Here is a 24405-nt window from a genome sequence, read left to right as displayed (position 1 = left end):
TCTTTCCTATTCTAAGTCTCCAATTTTTTGTTTATTGTTATTACTCCCAACTGCATCAGCCTTTCTGAAAAAGCACCATTTTTACCATCAAGTTCTTACTTGTGTTTGGACTGGCATCTCCTTCCAAACTACCTTGAATTTTGTCTAGACAAAGACTCATTGTGCTCATGTCTCCTGGCTATCAAGTAGGAGAAAATTCTATGAACTGCTTTGGACTATTTCCCCAAATTTGTGCTTTCACTTCCCTCTGGACTCCCAGACCAATCTGCGTTAAACATCCCAGTCTCAGTATTTATGCTTCCATCAGTAGTCAACTCATGTTCAATTGTTATCCATGTTTCATTTATTCATTCAACAAGAATTCATTGAACAACTACTACCATCTACACAAGGCACTGCTGCAAATGTCCTGGGAGTAGGAGATGAGGGGCGAGGAGGCTATAGAGATAGTGTAACCAAAGCACAGATTCAGGAATCATAGAGCCTTGAGCATGAGGCTCATTTCTGCCTTGGGCAAGCCACTTTGCCTTTCTAAGGCTCAGATAACTCATAAGATGATGATAATCATAATACTAATATTAAGGGATTATTTAGCATATTAAAGATTATAATGTACATATAACAGTATGGTCCCTGACATACATTAAATAATTAATACATACACAGAATTACGTTTTGTTATTATTACAAATATAAACAAAGCTGCTACCCTGCAGCTGCACTGTATCAAGATAGAGAAATATGAACTAAACATATATAAAGCAAGATGGAAAATGCTAAGTGCCAAAAAGAAGTAAAGAATATTCTATGGAAGTTCGAGGAAGCACTGAGAGGAGGAAGGAGACAGCCAGAGGGAAGGCTGACGAAGAGTTGATAGAGGGGAGCATTTGACCAGGGGTGGATAGGATTAGCACATACAGATGGCAGAACTAGGACACTAATTGTATTTGTGTGTTTAATTATTTATACTGTATTATATATTAATATACCACAGGCATAAATTTTTATACTTGACTCACATGAAACAGTATTTATCCAGTCAGTAGATATTTATTGAGTATCTACCATAGAAAGTTTACCTGGCTGAATAGTTATCCATTCAGCCAATAGATATTTATTGACTATCCACCACAGGAAGGTTGCTAGTCTAAATGCTAAGAAAACAGCACAGACACCTGCAGAGATATGTTTATGGAAGCACGGTTCACAGTTGCAAAGATATGAAACCAACTTAAATGTCCATCCACCAATTATTGGATTTTAAAAATCTGGTATATAGACATCTTAGAATACTATTCAGCCATAAAAAGAATAAAATAATGTGTCTTACAGCAAATTGGATGGAGCTGGAAGCCATTATTCTAAGTGAAGTAACTCAGGAATGGAAAACCAAATGCTGTATGTTCTCACTGATAAGTAGAAGCTAAGCTATGGGTAACAGAGGCATACAGGGTTATAATGGACTATGGAGACTCAGAAGGCAAATCGTGGGGGGAATGAGGGATAAAAAACTACATATTGGGTACAATGTACACTACTTGGGTGATGGGTGTGCTAAAATCTCAGACTTTGGCACTATACAATTCATCCATGTAATCAAAAATCGCTTGTACCCCAAAAGCTACTGGAATTAAGAATTTTTTTAAAAAATACCAGCAAAAAATAAAAAGAAAACAGCAATGCATAAGCACTAGCAAAATCCCTACCTCCATCAAGCTTCTAGCTCAAGGAGTAATGTTCAGAAGCGTTAAGAATAAAAAGACTGACTGGGCATGGTAGCTCACGCCTGTAATGCCAGCACTTTGGGAGGTCAAGGTGGGTGGATCACCTGAGGTCAGGAGTGCGAGACCAGCCTGGCCAACACAGTGAAACCATGTCTCTACTAAAAATACAAAAATTAGCTGCATGTGGTGGTGTGCGCCTGTACTCTCAGCTACTTGGGAGGCTGAGGCAGGAGAGTCGCTTGAACCCGAGAGGCAGAGGCTGCAGTGACCCAAGATCATGCCACTGCACTCAAGCCTGGGTGACAGAGCAAGACTCTTTCTCAAAAAAAAAAAAAAAAAAAAAAAGAAGAAGACTAAAAAGATTCAGAAATAGCAGGTGAAGTATGATCCTATTTAAACATATGTATAGATATATAAATGTACATCTCATAAAAATGAGGTCATGAATGCATAGTTATGTATAAGGAGAAAGCGAGAGCTATAGTTTTCTATAGCTATAAACTTGGAGCAATAGATACAAAAGTATTAGCAGTGATTCTCTTTCAGTGGTGGAATTATATTTTCTCTTTTGTATCTATATTTTCCAAATTTGGGGGCAATAAACTTGTACTTTATGCATAATGTTAAAAAGTTGTGTATAATGTATGCAATTAAGCAACTAAGTGCTAAGAGTTAGAAATTAGCAGAAATTGCAAACAGCCCTTCTTACTTTCCTTATCCCCGTTTCCTGAAACAGCCATCACATTTCTAACCCTGAAGGCCTCTTGATGTTCAACCCTTTCTCCTGCATCTGCTACCAACCCCATTGTTTGTGAACCATAAATAAATAAAATAAAGTCTTTAGCTTGAGGGAAGTACTTTCTCCCAAAAACGCTGTGCTTAAAATCTGAAGCTTTGAGGGAAAGATACTCTATTACTACAAATGATTACTATTCCTATTTGCTTTATAGGTTGTTAAGTGTGTAGAAGACATTCCAATAAAGCTGGCTAGAAAGTATAATAGCTCATGGATTTTTATGATGGAAAACAAAACCAAACTGAAATTAGGGCCCACCTGATGGCCATGCTCTCCTACTCACAGAAGGTTTCTGATACCTACATGTAGTGCTCTCTCCTGGCTCCCAAATGCAGAGGGGATAGGTCTTGATTCACCACTGGGTGCATTGGCAAAGTCAAATTCTAGGCTCAGGTTCAGGAAAAGTCTGTTGGTCATGGCATCACTCCTGGCAAGCACAAATTTATCTTTTTTCCACTGAGGTCCCAGTTTGCTTGGCATGACCTAGTTTATCTGGCAAAGCTAATTCATGGTACTCCAGCATTTCAGAACTGCCTGCCTCTTGCAAACTGGCTGGGTGTGGTGATTTTATAGGCTCACTGTTTAGAATATATTTTCACATGTCCTTTCATCTGTGTATTCTTTGGTTTCCTATCCCAATCATTCTTGCCTTTTCTTCTTCATTTGAATGCTGAAAGTTTCAACTGTATTTTTGCAGTGCGTGCATTTATTTCTTAAGGGTTTTTTTTATCCTGATTGACTGGTCACTTGTAATTATGGAGCCTGCTGTCATTCTGAGTAAAATGTAAGCAATTTGCCTAGCAATTTTTGTCTAAAAGATGAAGGTCCAATGGTGATGGATATAATTTGAGGAATGCTTTACATGAATTTGGGGCAAATGAGAAGGACTTATTTAAATACTGAAATGAATATGCATAGATATTATGCCAATAAGAAACCCTCAAAATTAAAGTCTGATTCCTCATCAAGAAAACCATTTATATAATTGTTTCACTTTTTTACTTACAAGTCTTTGAAATTTTCTATTGCTCTTAGGAAAAGCTTGAAGTGCATTAAAGTGGCCTATAAGACCTAGCTCCAGCCTCTTCTCCAGCCCCCATCCTCATATTCTAATCATAACATAATCAATTTCTTTCATTTCACCTAGAGTGCTTAACTCTCTTGCCTCTGGTTCTTCATGTTGTTTTTTATCTTCCTGGAACACCCTTCCCAGTCCTCTGTCTGGGTAACTCCTACTTCTTTGTGAGGTCTCTGCTCACAGTTGGTTTCCTCTGAGAAGCATCCCCACATAAAGCGGTTTGAGTTAAGGGCCCCTCCTCTGTGCTGTGTCGTCACAGCAGGTCATTGCAGCTTACTTTTCTGTCTCCTCTACCAATCTGTAAAATAGCCATGTCATTCTGTTACCATTTTATCCTTGAACCAAGCAGGGTGCCTGGCTGGCACATAGTAGGTGCTTAATAAATATTTAACTGAGTGGGTACATTGGAATAATTTGTTGAGAAAAGGAATCAGAATTCAAGTCATTTTCTAGGTCCCATTCTCCCCTTTACTTGGGTGTTTGAATTATCGGGGCAATGAAGATCGAACAAATATTATTGAACACAGGTATGTGCCAGCTGCTTCCACCTACCCTATTTCATTTGATCTTTTTCTTCGCTTTCTATTTTCCAGCTGAAGATGGTCAGACCTAGAGAGGCTGAACAACTTGATCATGGCAACCCATGAATAGGAAGAACCCTAAGATTCAGATATCTAATTCATTGCTCTTGGCCCTGTATCAGGGTGCTACCTCTTTAAAAATGTACATGTCTGTTATGCTGTGTTGCCACAGCCATCCACTAGGCTATCTTATTAGAACATAAGAACCCTTGAATTACCCACATAAAAGGCACAACTGAGACCAAAATCAAAATGGAATCTTGGGAAGGCATTGTGGAAGGAAGCGCTGGTCTAGGAATCCAGACATTTGAGTTTTTGTCTTTCCTGTGTGACACTGGGCAAGCTGCTTAGTCTCTCTGCTTAGTCTTTCTCATCTATACAATGAGTGGGAATGATTGGATAATTTTGTAGGGGCCTTCCCACTTTAAATTCAATGATCCTTGCAAGCTGGTATGAGAGTTAAACCTTAGTACTTTGGGAAAATCCTGGAAATGTCATACCAGGAATGATACCACAGATTGCAGCCTTATTCCAAGTAAATAAACCCTGGACGTATATGTCCACTTTTAATGGAAAAAAAAAATGAAGCATTTTATTTCCATATTGGATCTACTTCTTACCTTAAAATGGGATTTCTGCTATGAAAATGGCCTGATAAGTGACACTGTGGTGTGGGCACATAAAAACCAAACTCCACAGAACTTAGATGTAAAAAATTCTGAGGACTTTAACTTGTGTGGCAAAATGTAGGATATACACCTTTAATAGATTTAGAATCAAGAGATAAATTTCTAGTAGGGCTCTTGATGTATAGAAACCTCTCCTGGAAAATGGATCTCTTTTCTCTTTTAGGAGAGCTGCACATTTTTTGAGAAGTTAATTAAGAATGATATTGTTTTCTCATTGACAACAAATCAATAATAACATTCTAGAGTTTTATAGCACCTTTTTTCGAAGAACTTAATATATTCAATATATCCAAGTGAGAAATCCTATTTTTCTTGTTCACAAAATTGCTAATTTGATTTGTCTCAGGGACAATGTAAAAACATGTATAACCTATGGACATAGAAAGAGTTTACATCTATTGAAACTTAGAGGAAAACAAGGAATGGGGTGAACGTCAGTTAAATTGTGGGGAGACACTTCGCTTGGGTTTCACAACAGTGATGACATAGAGTAAGGGAGCAGGGCTCATTTTGACGTTGAGTTTTGCTGTGGTCTGAATGTTTATGTTCCCCCAAAACTCATATGTTAAAGTCCTAACCCCCAAGATGATGGTATTAGGAGATGGGGCCTTTGGGAGGTAATTAGTCATGAGGGTGGAATCCCCATGAATGGGATTAGTGCCCTTCTGAAAGAGGTCCCAGAGAACTGCCTTGCCCCTTTCACCATCAGAGGACACAGTGAGAAGGAGGCATTTATAAAGCAGGCTCTCACAGAAGCTGAATCTCCCAACATGTTGATTTTGGACTTCCCAGCCTCCAGAACTGTGTGAAATAAATTTCTATTGTTTGTAAGCCACTCAGTATGCCGTATTTTGTTGTAGCAGCCTGAACAGATAAGACAAGCTTGAATTAGATATTTGGAGTGAACCAGATGTCCCATAGTGAACTCTATAGAACTCCAGGATGAGCTACAAGAGCCAGTGGAAACATAATAAGATAGGAGAAAAAGATAATGAGCAAGGAAAAAAGGATGTAGTCAATGCATAAGAAAATGATGCTGAGCTATGTGACTCAGAGGAAAGTGAGATGGGGGGTATGTAAGAAATTGCAAATAATAAAAAGTTATGGTGAGACCTTGTTGATATCATTTGGATATCTGTACCCTCCAAATCTCATGTTGAAATGTGATACTCAGTGTTGGCGGTGGGGCTTGGTGGGAGGTGTTTGGATCATGGGAGTAGATCCTTCATAAATGGCTCGGTGCCCTCTTGTGGTAATGATTGAGTTCTCACTCCATTAATTACAATGAGATCTGATTGTTAAAAAATGAGTCTGGCACTTCAATCAATTTTGTTCCGTCTCCCCCCACATGACATGCCTGCTTCTGCTTCACCTTCCATCATGATTGTAAACTTCCCGAGGCCCCACCAGAAGCAGATGCTGACACCATGTTTCTTGCATGGTCTGCAGGACCATGAGACCAACAAATCTCTAGTCGTTGTAAATTATGCAGCCTCAGGTATTCTGTTAGGGCAATGCAAAATGGACTAATACAATTCCTAAGGCTAGAAACATGAGGTTGGAGTGGAAGAGACAGTAAAATAAAGGGTGGTAACTATTAGGGGCACACCTGATTTGCTATCAAACATGCATTCCTGAAAAGTTGTGTGAATATCTTATTGTTGTAAAGTAAAAACATATTTAATAATTATTTAAAGGAAATTTATGTTTATAAGGGAAAGGGTACTTTTATAACACAAATACCAATCGCATAAATTATTTCTTTCAAAATTCCAGATTTTTGTCTATGTTGTTTTTCTAAGTCAATGGGCAATTCAAGCAGGCAGTTGAGAGAAATACACACTGTTTTGGTTTTGGGCGTGGCATCAGGAAAGGACAGAATGTTCCCAGTTGAAAGAGGCCCTTGAGATTATCTAATGCAACCCCTCATTTTCCAGATGAGAAAACTGAAGATGAAATGCTTCACTCAAGCCTAAGCAGCAGGTCACTGAGAGTTAACCTTTGATTTGTTCATAGTCCTCAGCTGGCTGGCTGGAAAATTAGAGCTAGACCCAAACAGTCCTCCTGCCCACTCAAGGCTCATTCTCTGCATGTCACTTAGCCTGGATGGTTTACTGTATATAGAGACTGAAACAAAGCTGCAAGGCAGCTGCACACTTTTGTTCTCTAGGGCCCTTTCCAATTTCAGAATTCTATGATTCTACATCATCACTGAATCTCCTGTTTTTCAAGAACGTTGTCTAAAAGGATTCATCGTAAGATTAGGAGGCAGCCAAAAAGAGAAATAAGTGTTATTGGCTCCAAAATGGCCAAGGAGTATAGTAATATATTTTGTAGAAGGAGATAGATAATGCTAAAATAAGAAATTTATCTCCCACAAAGCAATAAAGCTTTAAAACTGAACGTAGAAAAAGAAAAAAACCCAGCAACACAGTTTCTCTTCAGTTCTATCAAATATGGCACCTTGAATTAGCCCAAGTTTCACAGACACCAGAAAACCATAAGTGTGATGTTTTTGAAGATGCCATACATCTCCCAAAACACATCATTTTATTCCAGCTCACTTTTCTTTGCACGCCATTTAACTTAGCTTCTTGTCATTTCCTCTTAGAGATTCCACATGTATCTCTAGTTCCCCAGAAAAGAAGCCCTTTATTGGTAACTGCAGAAAATGTATTATGTGAGAATGGGGGGTGAAGGGGAAAGAGAGAGAGAGAGAGAGATTAACTTCAATTCTCAAGCACCACTTTTTTGTTCTTTGCAAAGTACCATAATGCAGACCCACAGATGAGGACTCTGATTTTAATCTCAGGGTTTGAAAATTCATTTGTAAGTAGCCGTCTGCATTACCTATTTCCTTTTTTATCCTCTGTTTGTTTATCTAGCATACAGATTTCTTGGTAAAAAATACTTTAGATCATATACATTCATGTGAAGTCTTTAATGTAGTAAAATATTTAGTTGGGTTGCCCAAAGAATAGGAGTGACTGTTCTAAAAAAGAGATCCTAAATGAAACTACTGTTAAATAAAAATCATGTTCCATGACAACATTGTCTAAATTTTAAATTACATGTAAAATATCAAATAAAACATTCAAATATCCATCATATGCTTCAGTGTAGATAAAACCATAGAATCAAATAACGGTAGAGCTGGAAGAGATCTTAGAATTTCTGAGAGTTTTCTTATTTTGTAGATAAGAAAACCGAAGCTTATTATAAGCAGAGGATGAGGATAGCTATCCATGAACTACCTCAACTGCCAGTCCGTAAAGAGAACAAAAAGATCACTAGGATAAATGGCAAATCAAAGCCAGATAGCTCAGACTCCCATACATAGCTGTTGCTATTTTGTGCACAGTTACCTGAACATTGACAGTCTGCTAAAATACTTGGAACTAAAGAATGAATGATGTGGTTAACCAAGAGTACATGATTTATTCTATCATACAAATTTTAATTCTCTTAGTGTGTATTCAAGCACACTAATTTATAAATTTACAGAAGAAAAAAAGGACAAACAATATTAGAATAGGTGATATTTTCTTAGGTTTTTTTTTTAAACACTGGTTTTACTTTGGCCAACGGAAAATACATTGGACATTGGTAATCAAATTTCTTTCTGAAAGCAAACATTTTAAAATTTAAATTCTCTCTATTCCTACTAAATGACCAAGTGAAAAAATAATGATTGACAAAATGTCAAAGCATTAGCTTACTGCAGATACCCATACATCTTAGCCAGGCCCTAAGACCACAAGGAGGGGCTGATGTTACCAAGATTGTGGGGCCATTGCTATGTTCATATTACTGGATCCAGTTCAACAAATACTGATGCTGTGCCTGTGGTAGAATGCTGGGGCTACACAAATGAAATAGTGACCCATTCTCTTCCTCCAGGATTTTACATTCTAATTGTGAAAATGACATTAACAATAGCAAAGACTAGCTCTTTCCTGAGATAGCTGGAGGTCCCTGGGGACATAGAAGATGGAAAACTTGTGTTTGCTCATGGAAACCAAAAGGCCTCACAGAGAAGGTGACATGAGCTGACAGTTGAAGGACAAATAAGCATTTTCAGGATAGAATAGGAAGGAAAGAAGCAGCAAGAGGTCATCTTGGAACACCAGCATATCAACAATAGCCTAGAAAATTGGGAAATTTTTCTGTTGAAAATGTTCTTCAAAAACAATATGATTCTTAAAAAGCATCAGCCAAAAAAAGGAGCGGGGAAGAGTGGTGGTAATGATAAATGATACAGCACTCAGATCCCATGTTGGGCCTTAAGGACTTATTCCTCCTGCTGCTAAGAGTTATGTTGACACAGTCTTCAGCTATCAGCCTTCTTCAGGAATTGCCTCATCTGACAAGAGTCCTCTGCCTAAGGTCTCACCCTTTTTCTGGGCCATATCCAATGACTGGTCAAGGAAGAAGTGTCTCAAGACAATGCTGCTAATGGGCTCATTCCTATTTCAGAGCTCCTTGAGGGATCAGCTGAGGCCATCTGCATTGTGACACAATTAATTCTCCTTCTACCCAATCTTCCATCCTTTTATCCCCATGACTATTGAGCTAGAGAGGACTGTTTAATAAACTTCCTGCATGTGAATCTCCATCTTCCTAGACACAGAGGGATAAGATAACTAAATATTACAAGATAGATGAAGACTTTGAGTATTGCATTTCAATAAGCAAGAGCACACCTGTCTTATAGTCCCCAAAGGGTGGTGGGATGGAATGAGAGGACAGGATTCATCACTAGTTTCTGATAACCCCATCTGAACCTTTTCTTCTAGCATTGTCGATTTAAAATAACTTTGCCCTTTTTTTTCTTCTAACAATCTCCAACTCATTTTTACCTTTAGGGGTTCTAAGAGTTTCTCAGGCTTCAGCTTCCAGGTGACTTTTCTGTGAGCCCCTTGACCTGTTCTGTTCCTGGGAGTCCTCAGATAATTCCTCTAGCTCATTAAGAATGCTGTGATCAGTATTTCTCAAGTGTGATCCTCAGAAACCCGAATCAGGTGTCTGTTTAAGATGTAAATAACGGGCTCCACTCTAGTCCTACTGATTCAGCGGGAGAAGGCAGAGAGGGAGGGGGTGAGGGGAGGTTAGTATCTATATATAAAGAGGCTACATAGAAGATCCTTATACCTTCAAAAGTTTTAGAGTTTGAGAACCTTTTCCTTAGATTTTCTGGAGAATGTAACAAAGAGAAACAGTGGTGTTTCTGAATTGCCTGCTGAGTCAATAGTTATATGTAATTTAGAGAGCTTTATAATTTAGTAATGAAAACAGTGTATGCATGCATTTATTCTCATTGTGATGCTGATCAGACTTCAACTTGCTCTCAGTGGGTGGAATAGAAGCTGTGTAAATCTAACCAGGCTTCAGGAATCCGACAACTCTGACCACATCTGGGGAGGTTCTGGATTTGTTTGGATCTAGAGTGGGGTGTTAGAGAATCATTTTTCAGACAAAACATAGCAGCTTGCTAATAAAAAAGGATGGATGACTGTCGGGCAGTTTCCAAAGGCTAAGCTTCAGATTCCTATTCAGCTGGAACTGGGAATGGAATACATGTATATGAGAGAGTTTTAACTAGGGTGGAACAACCAAAGATTTGCCAAGGGGCACTGAAACTAAGAAAGTACTTCAGTTGTTGAAAATAATTTGTTAAAAAATCAATTTCATTGAGGTTTTAATTAACTAATTAATTAAATTTAATTAAACATAACTCTTTTGAACGTACAATTCAATGACTTTTTGACACACAGCTGTGCATTTAGAACAACTTTGCCCTTTGTTCTGACAACCTCCAAACCTTCGTTACCAATCAAGATAAAGACAGTTTTCATCTTCCCCCAAATTCTTCAGTGCCCTATTTTCAGTCACTCTCCACCCACCATTCCTGGTGTGAGGCAACCATTGAACTCCTTTCTGTCACAATAAATTAGCAGGGCCTTTTCTATAATTTAATAAAAACGGAAGCATGCAGGATGTGCTGTTTAGTTGAAGAAAACATTCACCAGATATAAAATGCTTGGTTACAGTTTTTTCTTTCAGCACTTTAAAGATGTTCCATTGTCATCTCACTTGCACAGTTTCTGATGATTTCTGTGATAATTCTCATACTTGTTTTTCTCTGTGTGATGTGTCTCTTTTCTCTGGCTTCTTTTAAGATCTCCCTAAATGATTTTCAGCTGTGTGTGTGTGTGTGCGTGTGTGTGTGTGTGTGTATTTATATAGTTAATATAGCTTGGGATTCATCAGGGTTCTTGCATCTGTGGATTTATGGTTTTCATCAAGTTTCAAAATTGTTTGCCATTACATCTTCAAGCTTTTTAGTACCTCAGTGTCTGCATCTATGAGATAGAGATAGTGACTGTGTCTATTTGATAAAGTATTATTTAAGATAATGCTTATAATTGTCTTAGCACAGTATTCAATGTGTAGGATATGCTCCCCAAAAATGCCTGCTTCAGTTGGATGTTATATAATTAATTGTCACAAACTGATCATGTTTAAGACTGAAAAGGGGGCACTATTAATATTCACACTGCCGCAGGCACAGACCAAGACTGTTGCAGGCAAACTGACATATATGGTCATATATGAGAATAAAAGTGGACTGGTGTAGCTTTTATTTGTAACTTGGGACATAACTCTGGTGTAGTGGAAGGTTCCTGCTCCCCACGCCCTATTAAGGAGTGAATTTGCCCTTAAACTGGAATGAAGGGACCAGGATTGTAGCTTGAACCATGACACTAAACAGTGGTACTGAACAACCTCTCTGAGTCTCAGTTTTTTTTTTTTTTGTTTTTGTTTTGTTTTTTTGAGACAGAGTTTCGCTCTTGTTACCCAGGCTGGAGTGCAATGGCGCGATCTCGGCTCACCGCAACCTCCGCCTCCTGGTTTCAGGCAATTCTCCTGCCTCAGCCTCCTGAGTAGCTGGGATTACAGGCATGCGCCACCATGCCCAGCTAATTTTTTTGTAGTTTTAGTACAGACGGGGTTTCACCATGTTGACCAGGATGGTCTCGATCTCTTGACCTCGTGATCCACCCGCCTCGGCCTCCCAAAGTGCTGGGATTATAGGCGTGAGCCACCGCGCCCGGCCGAGTCTCAGTTGTTTTTTTTTTAAATTTAATTACCAGACTTAACTTTTTAGAGCAGTTTGTTGTTTATAGAAAATTGAGCAGATAGTACAGATGGTTCCCACATACCTCTTTCATTCCTCACTCAGTTTCCCCTTCTGTTAACATCTTGGAATAGTATGGCACATGTTTATAATTTGTAGACCAGTATGGATCCAGTATTGTTAACTAATGTCTATGGCTTACATTTGGGTTCACTCTTGTGTTGTACATTGTTTGAGTTTTGACGTGTCCACCATTACGGTGTCAGACAGAATAGTTTCACTGCCCTCTCAATCCCTTCAGCTCCACCTGTTGACCTCCCTTCTCCAGCCCCTGGCAACTACGGATCTTTTCGTTGTTTCTACAATTTTTGCCTTTTCCAAAATGTCATAGAGTATACAGCTTTTTCTGACTGCTTCTTTCACAGAGAAATATATATTTTTTCCTTCATATTATTTATGGCTAAGAGTGCATCTCTTTTTATTGCTGAATAATATTCCATTGTAAGACTATAACACACAGTTTGTTTTTAATCCATTCACCTTTGGAAAGACATCTTGGTTGCTTCCAATTTGGAGCAATTATGAATAAAGCTGCTATAAACATTTGTGTACAGGTTTTCACGTAGACATAAATTCTCATTTCATTTGGGAAAACACCAGGGAGCATGATTGCTGGATCCATACAGTCAGAGTATGTTTAGATTTTTAAGAAACTGCAAGACTGTCTTCCAAACTGACTGTCCCATTTTGTATTCCCACCAACAATGAATCAAAGTTCCTGAGGCTCCAGGATCTCAAAATTCCTGTCAACATTTGGTATTGTCAGTTTTCTGGATTTTGGCCAATCTGCTAGATATATAGTGGCATTACATTATTGTTTGAATTTGCAATTCCTTAATGACATATGATGTTGAGCGTATTTTCACATGATTACTTACCACCTGTACATCTTCTTGGATGAGGCGTCTGTTCAGCTGCTTCTTCATTTTTTAATTGGGTTGTTTGCTTTCTTATTGTTGATTTTTATGAGCTCTTTTTACATTTTCAATACAAGTCCTTTATCAAATATGTGTTTGCAAATACATCAGATATGAGTTTTGCAAAAATACAAAAAAAAACTGAAAAAAAAAGCAGATATGTGTTTTTGCAAGGGCAATCTGTGGCTTGTCTTTTTATTCTCTTGGTCCTGAAATATTTTTATATCCCACCATCTTTCTGGGAATCCAATTACATCCATATTAGACTACTTGATATTTTCCAAAGATTATTGAAGCTCGGGTTTTTTTCCAGTCTTTTTGCTCTCTCTGCTTCAGTTTAAATAGCTTTGATTGATTCAGCTTCAAGTTCACAAATATTTTCTTCTGCACTATGCAGTTTGCTGTTAATTTCATCCAGTGAATTTTTTCCCATACATTGAATATTTTTACTTCTAGAGTGTCTTTATTTCTGTTGGGGTTCTTTGCATTTTTAATTTCTCAGTTTTATGTTCCTTTATATATTTGAACATATTTACAATAGCTACTTTGTTAACCAAATATCTGCTAATTCCATTATTCCTGTCATTTTTCGATCCGTTTCTATTGACTGATATCCTCCTAAGTTCTGTATCACATTTTGCTGCTGCTTCTCATGCCTAGTAATCATTTTTTTTATTGAATCCTGGACATTGTGAGTTTTGGAATATTGAAAGCTCTGTTAGGGCAGGTGTGGAGTAAACTTTAGTCCAGGGCTAGTTCGTTTTATTATTAAGATGTGACTCTTCTGAGGTTTTATCAGATGCTCTGTGTAGGTAGATTGTTTTGGTTGATCAGAACTTCAGCATCACCCAGGCCTGTGTGAGATCTAGAAATCATTCTGTTTACAGTTCCCCAGTCATTCTTTGCCTGACCTAGAGGAATTCCACCCTGTAATTGGCTTAGTTTAGCAAAGAACTTGAAAAGAACCCTGAGCAAATTTCTGGAATGTTTTCTCTGCCTCTTAGATGGTGGCTTTGAACTTCAATGTCTGTCTCTTCCACTCATGATTCTATTGTGCTCTGCTTACGATCCCCCACCCCACGCTGCTTTCCAGAAGGTAACACTCCAGACAGAAAGCAACTCCAGACAGAAAGCCAGGGCAATCATGCAACTCACCTCATTTATCTCCCCTTCCTGCAGGATCACAGTCCAGTGCTGCCTGATGTTCCACGTCTAAAAACAATTATTTTGTATATTCTGTTAAGTTTACAGGTTATGGTGAGAGAGTGTGATTCCAATTATTTCACCATGGTTGGAAGCAAACTTGCCGATGTTAAATATTTTTTCAATTATGCAATCTTTCCCCAGCTATGGTTGAGAACTTATTCTAGCTCTGAGCCAGGCCCTTTGATTAAGTAGTGAAAGACCTAGGCAAGAGGGGTCTCTTCTCTGGGTGCCACACTTTAGAGGACCATGCCAATACACACATGAATTTATTAAGAGCACACAGACAGTGATACCGCTGTTAGTTGAGATCTGGTACTCAGCACCGACTCAGCAGGACCCATAACTCAAACGCACACTTTGACTTAACTGATCAGGCCCCGGGGAATGCATCTTTACATCTCTTGCCTTATGTTTCTGAATCAAAATTGTTGCAAAATGTGACTTCATTTGAGTGCCGTGCCACATTGGGCTACTGGTGATTTCAGAGAGAGACACTGCTTTAGGGTGCTGGGAGCCTTTGAATGGCGGAAGCACGTAGTGAGAGAAAAGACAAATTAACTTGTTAAATTCTTCCACTCAGACAATCTGAATATAGTAAATTCTTATTGATCATTTTTTTTTTAATTTTTATTTTTTTTTCCCTTTATTTTATTGCATTTTAGGTTTTGGGGTACATGTGAAGAACATGCAAAATTGTTGTATAGGAACACACATGGCAGTGTGATTTGCTGCCTTCCTCCCATCACCTACATCTGGCATTTCTCCCCTTGCTATCTCTCCCCAGCTTCCCACCCCCCACCCTCCCTCCCCTATTTCCCCCCAACTGACCCCAGTGTGTAGTGCTCCCCTCCCTGTGTCCATGTGTTCTCATTGTTCAACACCCGCCTATGAGTGAGAACATGCGGTGTTTGATCTTCTGCTCTCCTGTCAGTTTGCTGAGAAATTATTTGCTGATAGTGCCAAATGTTTATTTTCTTGCTTCTGCTCCTGCTACGATTTGTGGTGCCAGAGGTACTCACACATTACCGTAGTAGTTGCAGCAGTTGCATGTAGCAGCTAAGGAATGCTTGGAAAGATTTTAAAAATTAATATTTCTCTCAAATTTGCATATATGTAGAAATAGACATAGCTTGTGTAAAGTATGATGCTGATGTTTTACCTCCCTATCCATATAGAAATTGAATACTATAATTTTTTTTTTCTGAGACGGACTCTCACTCTATTGCCCTGGCTGGAGTGCAGTGGCATGATCTCAGCTCACTGCAACCTCCACTTCCCAGGTTCAAACGATTCTCCTGTCTCAGCCTCCCAAGTAGCTGGGATTACAGGTGCCTGTCACCACATCCAGCTAATTTTTGTATTTTTAATAGAGACAGTGTTTCACTGTGTTGGCAAGGTTAGTCTGGAACTCCTGACCTCAGATGATCCACTCACCTCGGCCTCCCAGAGGAGCCTAGAATTTTGCATACATTAAATTTTATTAAACTATTTATTAGCAAATAAATTTGCAGAAAAGCAAAATTTATCATTTCTGCATTATTTAAACACTTTTAATAATACTTTGATATGAAGCATAATTTGTGTTTTGCTTTCTAATTTAATAGAAAATTTTGAATATTTCAGTAGAAATGCAATTTTAAAAGCATGAAAACATTTAATTTTTAACATTCAATTTAAATTTTTGATAAGATATATTCAAGATGTGTGTATTTACAATAAATTATATTTTAATATTTTATATCATTGGGAATGAGTATATGTTGAAATCATGATAAATGTAGAAAATACAAAAATGTAATTCAGTTAAGTAGCTGAAAGGAAAAACAAACGTCACATACAAGGGTGTGTATCAAGGTAGGGGGATAAAATGTATGTTACTTAACAGTTGGTTGATTTGAGTTGTAACTTTTAAATGTTTATATCTACAATGTGAGAGGCATCCTTTGGCCTTTAGCCTTGGACCCTATGAATATGATGGGTAAGCTTGAAAGACAGGAATGGAAATGAAATCTTGTTAGTTGAAAGAGGGTCCCGTTGTGTGTGTGCTGGGCTCAGACTTGGGTGGGTGTGATGGGTAGTACAGGAAGACTGATTGGAGAATGTCTCTCTGCAGAACTGCTAGTTATGGCCCTGATTTAATTGTTTGCTATCACCAGTGGTGGTTCTGTGGTAGGGGGTGAGACAAAGAAGGCTCAGCTTGAGGGCAAGATTGTAGACAGCAAAGGACTTAACTGCAAGCAGGATCACTGAGGCAAACATTTGTTTATACAAAAAAGTCAGAGGCATTGTTGGTGGTGTTTGGGGTGGTGGGCAGAGCAGACAGGAAATGCCAGCCCTACCCGCTCTCTGGAGGTTCCAGTGGTACAGCGGCACCCTTGGATACAGGCTCCCAGAAACCAATTGTACTGGATTCCAGGGAAGCTTCCGACACTGGTCAGGATTGTCCCAGGCTCTGAGTTGGTGAAACACATCACTGATTCCAGCTCAATGGAAAAGGAGAAAAAAAATAATAAGGGATATTTTTAATCTATCCCATGTGATTAAGAATAGCATTTGCAGTAGTCATATAAACAGTTTAGTCAAAAACACCTTGCCAGGCATGTCTCCTATGACAAAATTGATGTTCTGTCTGTGATCCGCTCTGCTGGGTTACTGCAGCTGAACCAAGATTGATGGTGTGTTGTCTTTGTGCCAGTAGCTGAACTGAGAGAACTTTGGTCAGGAGAGGAGGGCTATCAGTGTTGAGTGGACTGCTTCCACTGTGAGAGAAAGTTGTGCCTTCGAGAAATAGCCACTGAAACAAATCAGAGAAATTTTAAAATAACTATGTGGGACTATTCATTTGGCTAGCAGAGAGTGCATGTTTTTTACCAAAGTGATTGCCATCCTTTGCAAACAGTGTCACCAAAGTGCCAGTCACAAATCAGCCAAAGACCATAAAGGGAGGGGCTTGCTGTTTTCATATCTGTGTCTCCAGGACCTAGTTCAGTTGTTCTCAACCCTGGAGGCACATTATAAACATCAGAGGAGCTCTAATGCCTAAGTCCCATTTCAGACCAATTAAATCAGAATCTCTTAGACATTGGGCACTGGCACATTCCATTTTTTTAAGTTTCCCAGGTGATTGTAAAGTGCAGTCATGGTTGGCATCTACTAGGCCAGCTATCGAGCTATCAATTACATAGTAATTGCTCAATAAACATTCAGTAAACTAAACCTGGCATAAGTACCTTTTGCAGATTCCACTTTAACTTAGAAAAGGAAAGGATGGCTGGGCACAGTGGCTCATGCGTGTAATCCCAGCCCTTTAGGAGGCAGAGGTGGGTGGATTGTTTGAGCCCAAGAGTTTGAGACCAGCCTGGGCAACATAGTGAGATCCCATCTCTACCAAAAACAAAACAAAACAAAACAAAACAAAAAAACGGATAAAGAGAGGACTGCAACCTTTTATTGCCAAACTGCAGATAGAACTAGAGCATTTTTTCTAGAGATATAGTCTCATGGCCATTAAAAAGATGTGTGGGGTGATTTCAGGCTCTTTTAGGAAGTAGCAAGGTGATAGCCCAGGGCTGTGATGAAAGCACTAGAATTTTCAAGTTGTACCACAGTTGCACATTTTGTAGAATGAAAAATATCTGTTCAGATTTGCCCAACTGTGCATTTATCTTAGATCCAGCTTCCTCTGGTACCTAGAGGAAAGTGTGACCTAGGGTTCCTAGCAAAGAGACAAGAATGATCATTCTCTGTGTGCAAAAAAATGCATAGCTCCAGACCACTCAGTTCTAGGAGCGTTGCATTTGTGCCAAAATATAGGTCTGGCTTTAAAGGGGGCCTCTAATTTATATACTTTGTATTTGTTTAAGACCAAAGAATTATATAAGAATTTGTATACAAGATCAATATTAACACATTGAACTAACATTTCTAATGCTAATGAATGTATTGGGAGCAAATGTTAATGGCTCTTACTTTTCCTTTCTCTTATTCCATGGGTAGGGGAATGAGTGTCTACCTATGCACAGATGGCTACTTTCAGTAGTATTTTAAATTACAACTGGTTCTTCATGGGAAGTTTCCTAATTTGGATTATTGGCTGTGTATGGCTGAGTCCAAGAGTGGGCCGAGTTATGACTATCAAAAGGAAGAAGAGTACACTAGTGTTGCAATGTTTTTCATTGTTACTTTGTACCCTCTAGTAACTTGTCTTAATAAAAGACATGCTTGAACATTTTTGGGTTGCTTAATAACTTATATAAGCTACTTTAAGTTACAAAAATCATAAAAGAATAAAAGGAAAAATGGATGGATGGATGGATGGATGAATGCCCCAACAACAGATACTGTAGACACCTGTGGCTGCCCCATGTTACGTTTTGGGATGTAACACTGGCCCATCTTAGTTATAGATTCATTCAGGTTTTGTATTCGGAGAAGGAGCTGTTATCTACCCATTGATAGGAAACCTTATACTGACATCACTTAATGTAAGATTATGTTCTGTTGTGGTCATCAGCCCATAATTTCAGATGTTTCTTGTGTCCTTGTGTCTGTAATGGACAGCAAAGGTAGAATAAAATGAAATGTTTAGAGTATATCACAGCAATAGAAATTATTTTTAAAAAACATGCATCTTTGTCTTTCGTTGTCTTTACTGCCTTATACATTTAATGAACAATGACAATTTTTTTTTAAAAGAGTGCTGCCACTTGTAAGATCAAAAAAGTTACTAAATCTTGATAATTTTAGAGATAGAGACCTGGAATTATCTAGACCACTTTATAGATGAGGGAACTGAAACCCAGAGAGACTGATTTGTCTTAGACCATGCAACAGCACACACAGAACTGGTGCCCAGGTGGAGTATAACCAGTCAAGCTTGATCAGGAAGCGAAGCCTAATGGGGCCCCTCATCACATACAGAATTGATAGAGTCCTATTTTTCTCTACTATGAATAGAGAAAATCTACTTATCAAGGCAAAGAGATATGGGAGGTAGGAATGGGGAGGAATAAGAAGATGTGGGAAAGGGATGGTAAATGTTTGTGTTTGCTAGGAGTGAGCATAGCTGTAGATATTATCTTTTCACTAGCTGTGGGCACTGTCAGGATTTCATTGGGAACTGGCCACTTGGGAATTGATAGCGTTCTGAACTTAGGTGGTAGCCCCATCATATCACTTGCAGAAGTGACTTAAGGTGCCTCGGTTCTGTCCTTTTCACTAATTGACCCCTTAGCATGACAATACCACTCTTCTTGCTCTGATAGTAATCCCACGACTCTAAGTTGCAAGTCGTCCCCACTACAGTGTTCCATTTGAGTCAGTCTAGTTTTACAGCTGCCTCTAGGACTCAATTTCTATTCCAGACATTTTAGGAAAACAATACCAGGGATGTTCAAAAAGTTCATGGAAAATGTGTATTACGGAAAAATTATGCATGGCTTTCAATGTCTTTTTTTGCACCAAAATCAATTCATACTAATTTGTTATAACGTGTGAACAGGATCTAGCATGAGGCTAAAAAGGATAAGACATCAGTTTGAAAAGAGCCCATATAACAGCAAAATGAATTCTGCTGAAATTGAAGCAAAAACAAACATCAAATTGATGGTGAAGCTTGGGAGAAAGAATGTTGAAAGCATTAGCAATTTACAAAAAGTGTATGCCTCAAAGAAATCAGCAAATTACAAATGGATAACTTCTTTTAAGAAGGGTTGAGATGATGTTGAAGATGAAGCTCTCTGCAACAGACCATGCACATCAATTTGTGAGGAAAAAAAAATCATCTTGTTTGTGCCCTAATTGAGGAGGATCAGCAACTAACAGCAGAAACAATAGACAACACCATAGACATTTCAACTGGTTCAGCTTACACTACTCTGGCTGGAAAATTTAAATCAAACAAACTTTCCACTTGATGAGTGCCAAAATTGTTGCACCTAGAACAGGGGCAGAAAAGAGCAGAGCTTTCCACAGGAAATTTAAACAAGTAGGATCAAGATCTGATGCGTTTCTTTGAAGAATTGTAACAGGAGATGAAACATGGCCTTACCACTATGATCCAGAAGACAAAGCACAATCAAACCAGTGGCTACCAGGAGGTGGAAGTGGCCCAGTCAAAGCAAAAGTGAACTGGTCAAGAGCAAAGGTCGTGGCAACAGCTTTTTGGATGCTCAAAGCATTTTGCCTGTTGACTTTCTGGAGGGCCAAAGAATGATAACATGTGCTTATTATGAGAGTGTTTTGAGAAGGTTAGCCAAAACTTTAACAGAAAAACATCTGGGAAAGCTTCACTAGAGAGTCCTTTTCTACCACAACACTCCCATTCATTCCTCTCACCAAACGGGCAATTTTGCAAGAGTTTCGATGGGATATCATTAGGCATCCACCTTACAGTCCTGATTTGGCTCTTTCTGACTTCCTTCTGTTTCTTAATCTTAAAAAAAAAATCTTTAAAGGGCATTCATTTTTTTGTCAGTTAATAATATTAAAAGGACTGCACTGACATGGTTAAATTCCCAGGACCCTCAGCTCTTTAGAGATGAAATGAATGTCTGGTATCATCACTTACAAAAGTGTTTTCTTGGCCTTCATGGGGCTTATGTTAAGAAAGTTTATGGTTTTTATTTTTATCTTTTAATTCAATTTTTTCCACTAAATTTTTGAAGTCTCCTCATAAAAGTAACATGACAAATTAAACATCGATATCACAGCAATGAATGATAACAGCATTCCTCAGCAATTATATTTTACAGAGTCTGCAGAGAAAGGAAAGAGTGAATTATTTCATACCAATTGATATGTTACTAAGATTGACTTGAATGGGATTTTATGGCATTGTCCACATGCAGGCAAGGTCGGGGAGGTTAGGTCATGTGTTTGTAAGTATTTTTAACCTAGGAATTTGCTGCACGAAGAAGGGGTTTTTTGGTAGTGAAAGTGAATTTGACTGAGAGTCTGAAAACCTGGGTTTGGAAGCCAGTTATGCTAGGAGTGAGTTGCTTGAGGTTGCATTTTCCCCGTTTGGGCTTCATTTCTTCATCTGAGTAGTCAGATAGTGACACTAGCAGGCATCTGGATTTTCTTTTGGTTCGAATACTCTAATTAATATGTTATGGTTTAATTATTTCTTCTGTCCTCTTTTTCCCCATACATAGATCCCTGATAGCAGTATGTGGAGAGGGGGACTTGCAAGCTAGCCAATGCTTGGGATTTAAGCACTGGGCTATTTATGACTAGTCCACCAGCTGTGGCATCCTTTACCGAGCTACTTCCTCTCTTGGACTTTTCACCTATAAACCTCACTGAGTATGCTCATCATTCCTTTTTCTCTTGAAAAAGCCACTCACTTCTAAGAGACTTCAAATTCTTTCTCCCGACCCATAGTCTGTCTCTTCAATCTCTAGTAAGGAAGATTCTGGTACAAAAATTTTCCCTTTCTGTTCTTAGTACCTAATTCTAGACCTCAGTCTGAAGGGACATAGAGGAAATTGTCTACTTGGAAACCTGTTAATGTAGCCTCATGAGACTAGTCATATTTTTATTTGGCGATTTTGAGATTTGAAACAGAAGATAACTTTGAAAATAATTTGATACTTTAGATTTCATTTTTTTGTTCCAAAAAAGCATCTAGTACATACAAACTTAAACTTTTAGAAATACGCTGCATATGATCAGCTATGCTTTCTGCTGATCTTTACGCTTCCATAGTTCCTAGGGCTCTCTTTGTAATGGGATTCTTTGGTCCTAGAGGAAGCCTTTTACCCAGGAAATGAAAGTCTGCTGTTTTCTCTGACAACCTTTATTCTGTGTTTCTTTGGGATAGATTCCTGAGTCATGTAACCAGTGAAAAAATGCCAAGGTCTTTTATTAAAATCTCACTGGAGTCTGTGAGACATCAAAGAATTACAGCAGCATTAGAACATTTTTTGACCTAAAAGGGTTTGACTGTTCTAGAATCCAAATCCTCTCTCTACAGATAATGAAACAGAACCAGAAAGGCCAAGTAACTTGTCGGGGTCACAGAGCTTGCAAGGAACACAGCAGGAAAAGTAAAACATTGGTCTCTTAATTTTTAGCACACACATTTTTAGGAGGTTGGGAAGGTAGAGTGAGTGGAACAAACCCTTTTGGTGACTCCATGCTCTAAGGAAGTTTTTTTCAGTGTTGTATTTTAATGTTTTGTTATTTTATATTTTAACATTTTGTTATTGTTTTATCTTAAAAAAAAAAACCCTCCAATGTTATAAAACCATATCCAGCATTATAAAATATATTTAATATGTATTGCAAGAATGTCTTTTCCGAACAGGATAGTAAACTCAAATGCTGCAGGGGTCAGGTAGGGTGTGGGGAACAAAGCCAATACGAATGGATGCTTCTGGCAAAGCCTTTCAGTTGCCTTGCCCTCCCCTTTTCTCCTTCTCTGACACAGACAAAGCACTGGACCAACAAAACAGTGCAGCCACTGGGTGACCAGTGGACTCCTCCTAATTGTGACTGCAGGTTCTGTTACTGTAATACATACAAGCAAGGATTCCTCATCCCCAGCACAGTACCTTCCGTTTCATAGGTAGCCAATAAATATTTTTTTTCAGTGGGTTAGTGTTTAAATATGTATTGAGATTGGAAGTTTAAATTCAGTGTAATCATCTGCTTTTGCGAAGATAAACTAGTTCAGATCTTCAGAAAAATCTTTCTAAAATGTACCATATAGAGTGTGCCAATTCTTAAACTGTGAGTACCTTGGGAAGGCCCTCATTCGCTTTTTTTTTGAGATAGGGTCTTGTTCTGTCACTCAGGCTGGAGTGCAGCAGTGCTGTCTCAGCTCACGGCAGTCTCCTTCTCCCGGGCTCAAATGATCCTCCCACCTCAGCCTCCTGAATAGCTGGGACCACAGGCACATGCCACCATGCCCAGCTAATTTTTGTATTTTTCGCAGAGACAGGGTTTCACCATGCTGCCCAGGCCGGTCTTAAACTCCTGAGCCCAAGTTATGTGCCACCTCAGCCTCCCAAAGTGCTGGGATTACAGGTGTGAGCCACTGTGCCCAGCCAGTCATTCACAACTTAATGTGAATCACATTCGCTTTGCTTTCTTCCTCAATTGCATTTGAATGGAGGGTGAGGTAAAGGAAAAAAAATAATCTTATGCCAGGTGTGGGGACTGGGGAGGCTGGCCTCACTACAAAAATGGACGACAGGAAGAAAGGGCTTTGGAAGGCAGAATGAAAAGCAGAAAGAAAGATGAGAGTAGTAAACAATGCCTATTTCATAATTTGGTTTAAGGCTGGCATTGTGGGATTCCAATATGAAGGAAATGGGTTCACTTTCAGATGCAGATGACTCATAAGAAAGCTCACTATAAATCCTTTGGAAAAAATTGGCCCCTCTATTCTTTCTTTATCTGAATCTTTTCCTGCCTTTAATCTCAATCAGTCTCTTTCTCCGTCTCTCTCTCCAAACCACTATACCAGATAAACATATTTCCCCATTTATCATTGAGCCCAGGTATCTTCAGTTACATCACCATCATTTTAACCACAACACAGCCTGGAGTTCATCACACCCATCAAGGCTTCAGGCAACCTACCCGACACATGTGTTTGGTTAGAGGGAATCAGGAGTAGAAGTGCTCTCAATTGCACTTTCAAAACCTGTTACGCACTCATGCCAACAGATGGGGAAAATTTCCTTCCAAAGCTGCCAGGAAGAGCCTCCAGCTGTTTTCACTGAGCTAAAGTACACCTGCACCAGAGGCTGCTTGTTATAGCAGCTGCCAGGATGTGTTGGGAAAGCAAGCCATGATTAGCATCATGCAGTGGTGTCATGGACAACTTGGAGCCAAGAAGATTCAGAGAAAAGGATGCTGGACTTCACATCAGATGACCTGGGTTTAGTTTCTATCTCTGCCCTTTCTTCACAGGTGGTCTTGAGTAAGTCCCTCAACCTCCCCAAGCTTTAGTCTCCTTGTCTGTAAATAGATTCTAGCTCCTGCTCTACTTCTCAATTACAGCTGCTATTTCTTTAGCTTTTGCTCTATGCTTTTAAAACAGAGTCTCGTTCTGTTGCCCAGGCTGGAGTACAGTCGCGCAATCTGGGCTCACTGCAACCTCCTCCTCCCAAGTTCAAGCGATTCTTCTGCCTCAGCTTCCCAAGTAGCTGGGATTACAGGCATGAGCCACCATGCCCAGCTAATTTTTTTTTTCTTAGTAGAGACA

The sequence above is a fragment of the Sapajus apella genome, unplaced genomic scaffold, assembly GCF_009761245.1.
Source record: "Sapajus apella isolate SASKATOON/1434 unplaced genomic scaffold, GSC_monkey_1.0 scaffold24, whole genome shotgun sequence".
Taxonomy (NCBI): Eukaryota; Metazoa; Chordata; class Mammalia; order Primates; family Cebidae; genus Sapajus; species Sapajus apella.
The sequence above is the reverse complement of the archived record's forward strand: the minus strand, read 5'-3'. Positions refer to the sequence as shown.